This window comes from Arachis hypogaea, chromosome 20 (genome assembly GCF_003086295.3).
Source record: "Arachis hypogaea cultivar Tifrunner chromosome 20, arahy.Tifrunner.gnm2.J5K5, whole genome shotgun sequence".
In the NCBI taxonomy this organism is placed as follows: Eukaryota; Viridiplantae; Streptophyta; class Magnoliopsida; order Fabales; family Fabaceae; genus Arachis; species Arachis hypogaea.
Window position 1 is genome coordinate 100,613,590 of NC_092055.1, and position 8,900 is coordinate 100,622,489.

At 37.1% G+C, this 8,900-nt stretch overlaps 1 long non-coding RNA gene across 1 annotated transcript; it reads right to left on the reverse strand.

Moving 5' to 3' along the window:
• Positions 1 to 2,732: 2,732 nt before the first annotated feature.
• Positions 2,733 to 7,395, reverse strand: LOC112786923 (uncharacterized). Its single transcript, XR_003194371.2, has 4 exons — positions 6,729 to 7,395; positions 6,461 to 6,623; positions 3,462 to 3,581; positions 2,733 to 3,326 (listed from the first exon to the last, which is right to left on the reverse strand). It is a non-coding gene; the product is annotated as an uncharacterized lncRNA (long non-coding RNA).
• Positions 7,396 to 8,900: the final 1,505 nt, after the last annotated feature.

Below are 8,900 nucleotides of genomic sequence, written 5' to 3' on the forward strand. Positions count from 1 at the left end.
AGAGATGAGAGGAGCCACAAGGATTTGATCAACCCTTTCGGCAACAACCTCCTCCAATGTGCTATGAGCAACAACCATCCTACGATGCAACCAAAGACAATGGATATGGTAGACCCCCTTGTAGTTACCAACAAGCCCCACCATATGCCTATGAATCTCCTCCTCAACATAGCTTTGAACCGCCATACTCACAAGCCCCCTACTACCAAACACCCTCATATGATTCTAACCCCTATTCACCATACCAACTACCTTATGAGCCATATGAACTATATATAGAACCACCCTAATTCCAACATAATTACTCCCAAAAACCACCACCTCCATATACACCATGTCCATATCTATCAATCCAAGAGCCATATGATCCTAATTATGTTAGCCAAGCAGAACAAGAGTCAAATGATCGTCTCAAGGAAGCAATAGATCAACTTCAAGCAACCATCCGTCAAAAGTTCGAACCATGTGAAAACCAAGGATTGAAGTGTGTTGTGCAACAAGTGGAAAAGATGGAGAGTGTTGAACCGCCACATCCGTATTATGATGAACCACCCTCATATCATGAACCTTTTCTCCCAAGTAATGAACCCTCATATCCACCCCAATCTCCAATGGATGACACTCTAAGTGTTCTTCTTTAAGAGCAAAGAGAGATGCAAAGGACGACACAAGAATTCATAGTTACCTTGACTGAAGTAGTAAGTAATTTAGCCTCTCTGCACGTCAACACTCAAAGCACTCCCATGGCTACATGTGGAGAATCAATAGAAGAGCGTAGCATGAAGGAGACACTAGAAAATCCGGTGGACAATAAGGAACATGACTTTGTATTGGAACAAGTGGAGGAAGCCATAATAGTTGAAGAGGAAGAAGTGGTTGAAGACTTAGGAGATGCTGAACCTCCATGGGAATCTAGAGTTGTAGAGTATCCCTCTAAGAAAATTGAAATTGATGTCAAGGAGGCAAGTGCACAACATCCATGGCATATTCCCTATAAAGACTTGGATGGGATAGATCAAGAAGCAAGTTCTCTTGGTGATGAGGATCAGGAATCAAGTCCTCCTAGTGATAAGCTACATCTGCAACTGAACTCCTTGGATATAAAGAGCCTTCTCTGAATGAGTTTGAAAATGATGTGGAAGTGGAAGTCCTTCGCAAAGGTTGGACGGGAGTGGGTAAGACTTATCTCTATTTCGCCTTCCTATCCCACTTGAGTACGATATTCTTGAAACGGATAGTCAACTTAGAAGGCTTTGTGGCATTAAGCGTAAGAGAAGGATGTTTAGCGGTTGGAGTTGCAAATCAAGGCTCATCAAAGTTGATACTTCAAGAACTAGATGCAAGGATGGAACTAGTGAACATTTGGTTGGATCTAAGAGAAGAATTTGGTACTGCATTGAGAATTTGGATTGCTTGCCACCCGGTTGGGACAATGGTGATCCACTTCAAGACGGGTGTAGAAACAAGATTTGGAATCCCGACATACAAGGGGATCAATTATAGGAGCTCAAAGCTTGTGAAGAACTCCATCAAGGCTTGGTGAATTCACTTAGAGATGTTGGAGCTTATTGGAAGTCCAAGCATTGGTGGAAGTTTCAAGACGAGTTCAAGCACAAGCCACCATGACAAGGAGCTCACCAAATGTCCAACTTAAGGACTTTAACTAAAAGTGCTAGGTGGGAGACAACCCACCATGGTATAATCGTCCCTTTTTTATTCTTAGTTTTATTTTATTTTATTTTTAACAGTGTTCATTCATAATTTCTGCATCATCACCTGCATTCTGCATATAAAAAAAATGCGAACGACGCGTAAGCGTCAATGACGCAGACGCGTCCCATGCAAGTTCGCAGTATTAATATATGGGGCAGAGAGTTGCGACGGAGACACGTGGGAGGGATGCGTGGAGCACAAGCCACACCACGCATACGTGTCCCCTACTAATTTTTCAACCCATGCGTAAGCATCAACGACGCGTACTGATGTGCAAGGGTTGTTGTCGGTCTAGATTTTCTTCTTAAAGAAAGGGATTACTTCGTTGTAAGCATAGCTCCAAACCAACAAATAACTCTCACATCAAATTAAAATATGGTTTTGTCACATGTACAAACCCCAATGAAAATTAACCGAAGTATTTGGACTCCAGATCGTCTCACAAGGAGTTGCAATGAAGTGAATGATTATTGGCTATGAGAATGCAAGGGGTTTGGTTTATAAGAGGAGCGAGAAAAGTAAATCAAGCAAGTAATTAAAGGAAGCAAGATAAGGGACTCTTGGCTAAGACTTAGGTAATTGAGATCACTATCCTTGTCAACAATTCAAATATTGATAATTATGAGGAACCGAGCTCATTAGGTCTACTCACTAAAGCCTTAAGTACGTAATGTCTACTCCTAGGCTTGGAGTACGTCAAATGGCTTGATCAACATCAATCCATAAGTCCCAACCTAGCTACTAATTAACTTAGTAGTAGGCTAGAGTCAATGGTTATCAAATTGATCTCCAAGGGTTCTAGAATTACCAATTCAATGAAGCCCAAGAACTCAAGATCACTCAATCCCCTTAGCCTAGGCCAAGGGTCAAGAGAACTACTCAAAAACTATAGGAAACATTTCATCAAACACCTAGTGTGCAATAAAAGTAAACATCACAAAATACTAAAATTAAGGAGACCCATAACTATCGTAAGCGAGAAATCAATAATAGCAAGCAAGATCAACATAAAAGGAACATAGAAATATGAAATCGCATTAAAAGGAAATGAGATCTAACAATGTTCATCAACATACAAGAGAGCAAAAGGAGAAATTAACATTACAACTAAGGAAATCAAGATGTAGAATTGAGAAATTGTAAAAGGAACAAGATGAAATCAAGTAATTAATTCAAGATCCAAGACAATTTAACCTAATTCTAACCTAATTCTAGAGAGAAGAGGGAGCTTCTCTCTCTAGAAAACTAACTAAAGGCTCATGTTGACTAACTAATTGCTCCCCCTTTGCTTGGACTTCAATTCTGCATGAAATACACTTAGAAACAAGTTGAAATTGGGCCTGGGCAGCTCGAAAATCGCCCCCAGCGTTTTGCCTTTAAGTGGGTCACGTGAGAGTTTGGCGCGTACGCGCCATGTGCGTGTGCACGTCGATTGGCTGTTTCTTCATCCGCGCGTACGCGGCATGTACGCGTGCGCGTCTCTATGCGAAATCACTTCGGCGCGTGCACGCCTTGTACGCGTGCGCGCTCATCGATGCATTCCCAATTCTTGTTTCTTATTGCATTCTCCACTTTGTATACTTTTCTCTTCAATTCTTCCATCCAATACTTGCCTTATGAACACGAAATCAATTAACAAACACATCAAGGCATAGAATGGAATTAAAGTAAATCAAAATCACCAATTTAAGGGCCTAAAAAGCATGTTTTTACACTTTAAAACACAATTCAAGGGAGAATTACAATACCATGCTATTTCATTGAATAAATGTGGGAAAAGGTGTTAAAATCCCCTAAAATAAGCACAAGATAAACCACGAAAGCCTACTGATTGCTCGCAGCATCAAATTGCGTCTTCAAACCTGTCACTAAAAGGGTGGAAAATTTGGGGGTGAGAACCAAACCACATGTTCTCAGTAGAGGTCGAGAATGTCGTGAAAGTAAAGAATAAAGCGCAAATAGTTAATTTCATTCAGAGACATCTAAAAGAAAATTAACCTCCTTTAAAAGCATTAGTTAATTATTTAAAATCCTAGACCCATATTTTCTTTATAAAACTCTTAAAAGTTTCCTAAACTGTATGAATGACCAACCTGTTCCAAACATAGGTTCATTAAGTCTATGCTGAACCAGTTTGAGTTTTCATACTTTACTATATCATAACATAAAAGAAGTTACCTACGCGGTATAAATGATCATCCTGCTCCAAGCATACGTTCATTAAGTCTATGCTGAATCAGTCAGATACTTTATACAGAACTAGACCTCAAATGTACCAGTCACGGCCTCAGGCCCAAACAACTCAATCAACATCCAATCACCACAATCCAAACAATCAATTACAAACACAGGTAATGAGGTTCAAACACAATCAAGAGCAATTACATCAAGTATAGCAATTAGCAATTAAACAGAATTATTCACTTAGGCAAACCAATTACAATATACACACCCAAACAATGTCACATAGATGCATATGATGAATGTCTAGTCCTAGTGCAGGCCATGAGCTCATGTGTCGGTTAGCACCTACATTCCCGACATTTATCCGGTCACGAGTTCACGATTTCCCGAATACTATTTTCCGTTCAAATAAATGCGCATATAATTATTAGCAGCTCTATTGAGACAGCCTCTGCTTTCTACTCGCAGGAAATATACTCTTGGGAACGAAAAATTGCTGTAGGTATCCTAGTTTTCCTACAGAAGCTCTTGGGTTGCTTTAAGCAACAGATAAATAAATATTATCTCTTGGGTTGCATTTAAGCAACAAATAAACAAACAATATCTCTTAGGTTGCCTCAAGCAACAAACAAACATCTCTTGGGTTGCTTCAAGCAACAAACAAATAAACAAATATCTCTTGGGTTGCCTCAAGGAACAGATAATCATACAATAAGTACTTTACTCTTTCCTTTTTCTTTCATAATTGCAAGTACGCAAGCGGGACAAGACCCACGCCCTTGCCAACAATCTCGTATACTAAATAATCTTTTCTTAAAAGAATCAGTGAAGTTATCATCAAGCCTTAAATTTATTTTAATTAAATACTTATACTTTTATAAAAATTTGGACATAATTTCCTCTAAAAATAGGACTTAGCCATCCTTTCGGGTCCTTCTTTCTCAACATTTTGCCAACCTCTTATCAACAATTGCCACAATAATATATTCTCAAAAACATTTGATAATAGTATAGAAAATCTATTTTCTTAAATTCCATATCCAAGTAATCACCAAAACGACATCGGCAATCTAATTTCAATTTTATTTTTAAAATATCAAACAAATTCGGAATTATGCAAACCTTATATCCATGCGACCGTCTCGGATTAAGCTTTCTATTAAATCAAAAATCACAATTTTTTGCTGACTCTAGCTTCGGAAATATAAGCAAAACCGTGACTGCTCTGTAGTGCCTTAAAACCAGAAGACAGCAGCAACGTACAACATTCGAAATTTCATATAAAATCCAAATTAAATCCAACCACCTTCAAAATTAATGTGGTTAAACATAATTTATCCAAATTTCTTTCTAAATTTGTTCCAGGGTCATACCATTTTTAATGAAGAAGTAACGTAGCTTCGAAGTTAGGTAATTCTCTGCAGAATTCTGTTTTACAAATCATTGAACACAACCTCTTCCAAGTCCCATAACTCACTTATTAAAACATGAAAAATCCTGAAATTTAAATCACATATGTTCAACATACTTAATTTTCACTTCCAATTGGTTTCATCTCAGTGTCTATCCAGGATCAAAAGTTATAAACTCACAAAGTTACTAATTTAAGAAAACAGAATCTGGCTTTTTCTGCATAATGCATCATCTTTCAAAAATTCATATCTTTAAAACTACAAGTCCAATTGTTCTGAAATTTTACGGAATTAAAATAATAAGAATAAAGTTTTATTTAAAATTAGTTCCATTTCAAAATTCAAACTGAAAAATTTCTAATAGAAGAAACAAGTTGCTGCTGTGTTAAACGTTCTGCAGAAAAACCAAATTTGACATCCATAATTTAAAAATTTACCATAAATCATAAACTTAATGAAAAAGTCTCAAATTCATCAGTCCAACTCTCTATATTCCCAAGCTTAATCCAGACTTAGTCTCACACAAATCCGATCATCATAGAATTAGTTATAGATTTTCAAAGTTTCTAATTTCATTTAAAATAGTGCAGAAAATCAGATCCATGATTTAACTTTGAAAAATCATAACTAATGTTCCAGTTAATACGAAACCTTCAAAATTGAATCTCAACAATCACACTTAATATAATTTACTTAACATTTAAATTCTCATCATTTCAGTCACTATAGAGCCACTGATTCACTTTCAAAGTTGCCGTTTAATTTCAAGAGAACCTGATTTTCAGCAAATCATTTTGTATTCAAAATCCAACCCTTCAATACCCCTCAAAACCAATTCCAAATCAACCACCAACCAAGTTCATTAACATTACAATATACTAAATAACAGCTCAACGGCAACAAATCCAACATAACCCATTAAAATTCAGAAATTCTCAACAATTAGTCATCAAACAATTCCCAATCCACATAATCGATCAATATCACTAATCAACAATTCTAAATCATAATCTCAACCATTCCAATCACAATTTCAGCCACAATTCAATATTCACATAATCAATCAATTACTCACAGCTATTAAATCTATTTGCAGTTATTCAATAAACCTTGTAGGCATTCTTAAATTGAAATCATTTTAAACCCCCTACCTCGATGTCGTAATCGCAGGATCTAACACAGCAATTCCCTTTATTTCCTAGTTCGTGGCAGCAACCGCAACAGTGATGCCAATGACTCTCTGTAGCAGCGATGTCATCAATAATCGTGATAATGATGGCTAGACGGAAACAAAAACATTTTTGGGCATTTTTCCTATAACGATGAAGCAGCAAGCAGAGATAACAATAATCAAAATATGTTGTTAATGATACAGATTCAGATACAAGGATGAAGGAGGCTGTGGTAACCGAGCAATACCAGGACAGCATCAGCGATCTTGAACCCAACAAACAGCAGTGGCAGTGGCGTTTTCTCCGATTCCAGAAACCAGAAGCAGCGGCGGGACAGCTTCTTCTTCCCTTGATTCTCGCGACGCTCCTCTTCTCTGTACACACAGTAGCAGCAGCTTCCTCTGATGGCAGCGGCGTGCAGCTCGACAGCAACCTCCATCTCCAGCAACAGCGGCAGTGTTACGAGCCCTTATCTTCCTCATCGCGTCTCTGTTCTCTATGAACTCCTATCTCTCCCTTCGTGCTCGTCGGTAGTGGCAGAAATGGCGGTGATGAAATCCCCTTCAAGCGACGAACAGTGGCATCGTTAGTGGCTTCATCAACTGCGACGACGATGGCGGGCTTCAGTGACAGCAACAGCGCATGGCCTCTCGCAGCAAGTCGCGCTCCTCCTTCACATGCATCCTTCTCTTCTCGACGATGTCGACGGCGTGGCGAGCAGCTGGACGGCGCAGAGTTTGGCTCCCTCTTCTCCGATTCCAAGCTCTCTGTTCTCCCTTTCCATTTCTGCGTTTCTTTCTTTTGTTTTTTGTGTTTAGTGTTTTAGGAAGAAAATGGGTGGGTTGCGTGCTTCAGGGCTGGGGAAAGGGGAAATTAGGTTTCTGATTAGGGATTTAGAACTAGGGCTCCAATTTGGGGAATTAGGGTAAAATTAGGATTTTTATAAAGAAATAAAGATAAATATGAATAGATATTTTGATAAAATTAAAGGATAAAATAATTTTAAAATCAAACATACTTTATTAAAAATATCTAAGAACATTATTTATTAACATATTGGTAAGTTGAATTAATTATTTCTAATTTAAATTATAAAATAAGCATATTAATCACATTTTTATAAAATATAGTTTAAACTCAATACTAATTAGTCAAATTAAATGATATAACTTTTTATTATTTTTTTATTATCAGAACTTAATTCCAAATTATATAAAATGATCAATTGTAATAAGATTACACAAAAATATTTATTAACTTAAACTCAAAGTATTTATAAAAAATCAATTTAATCATCCCTAAAAAATTAATCTCTAAGAGCTCAACTAATAAAATAAGTCACAATTTATTCATAATAGGAGTTACTTAAATTAAAATGTACAATCCTTTCTTATTTTTCAACTACTAAGAATATGCAAAATATTCAATTATAATAAAATTGCTTAAGAAGCTTAGTTGGTCTAAAATGAAATTATCTCCGAATCTATTTAATTATTTCTAATAAAGTAATTTCTAAAATTACAAAGTTTAAACTTAATAAGATAAAATCTCAATTTATTTATATTTAGATTTTCAAAAATGCGGGATGTTACAGGTTGAGGCGGAGAGTTGGCCCAAAAGTGGTACAACTCTCTGGTCTTTGGCCCAGAAAGCTCAAATGCACAGCCGACGCGCGGGTGCAGAGTGCGCTTGCGCGTGGCTCTTCTTCTCTTTTTTTTTAAGAGCACCAAGAAGAGCTCATAATCCTCCCAACCTTCTCTAGGACTCTAAAACCAACTAAAATGCAAAATCAAACATATTTTTTAATTTTTGGGAATTTTTCAAACAAATTGAGGAAACTTGCAATCTAAGCAAAAATTTAAATTTAAAGAATCAGCCCTAATTAAGGCACAGAGTATATGAACAACTCAGCAAGCAACACAAAATATACTAAGAAGTAAAGAAACCATATACAATGGAACACAATTCATTCATTCATTATATCTACAAGAGAATGGAAAGAGTTTACCATGGTGGGGTGTCTCCCACCAAGCACTTTTGGTTTAAGTCCTTAAGTTGGACATTTGGAAGGTTCCTTGTCAAGGTGGTTTATGCCGGTATTCATCCTTGAACCTCCAAGAGTGCTTGTCCTTCAATTGGTTGTCAGAAGTTCCAACCATTTTCACCAAGCTTTGGTGAGGTTCTCTCCAAGATATGAGCTCCCAAAATTGGTTTCCACGGTGTGATCCAGGATCCCATATCTTATCTTCGCATCCATCTTCTAGTTGATCGCCATGATTCTGTCCGGGTGACAAGAAAGCTGAATTCTCATGAAAGCACCAAACTACCCTCCTAGACCTATTTAATTGAGCACGACACCAATCCATGCTCTTCAATTTTGAGCTTCCAACTATAATGAGTCTAGATTTACAACGCCAAC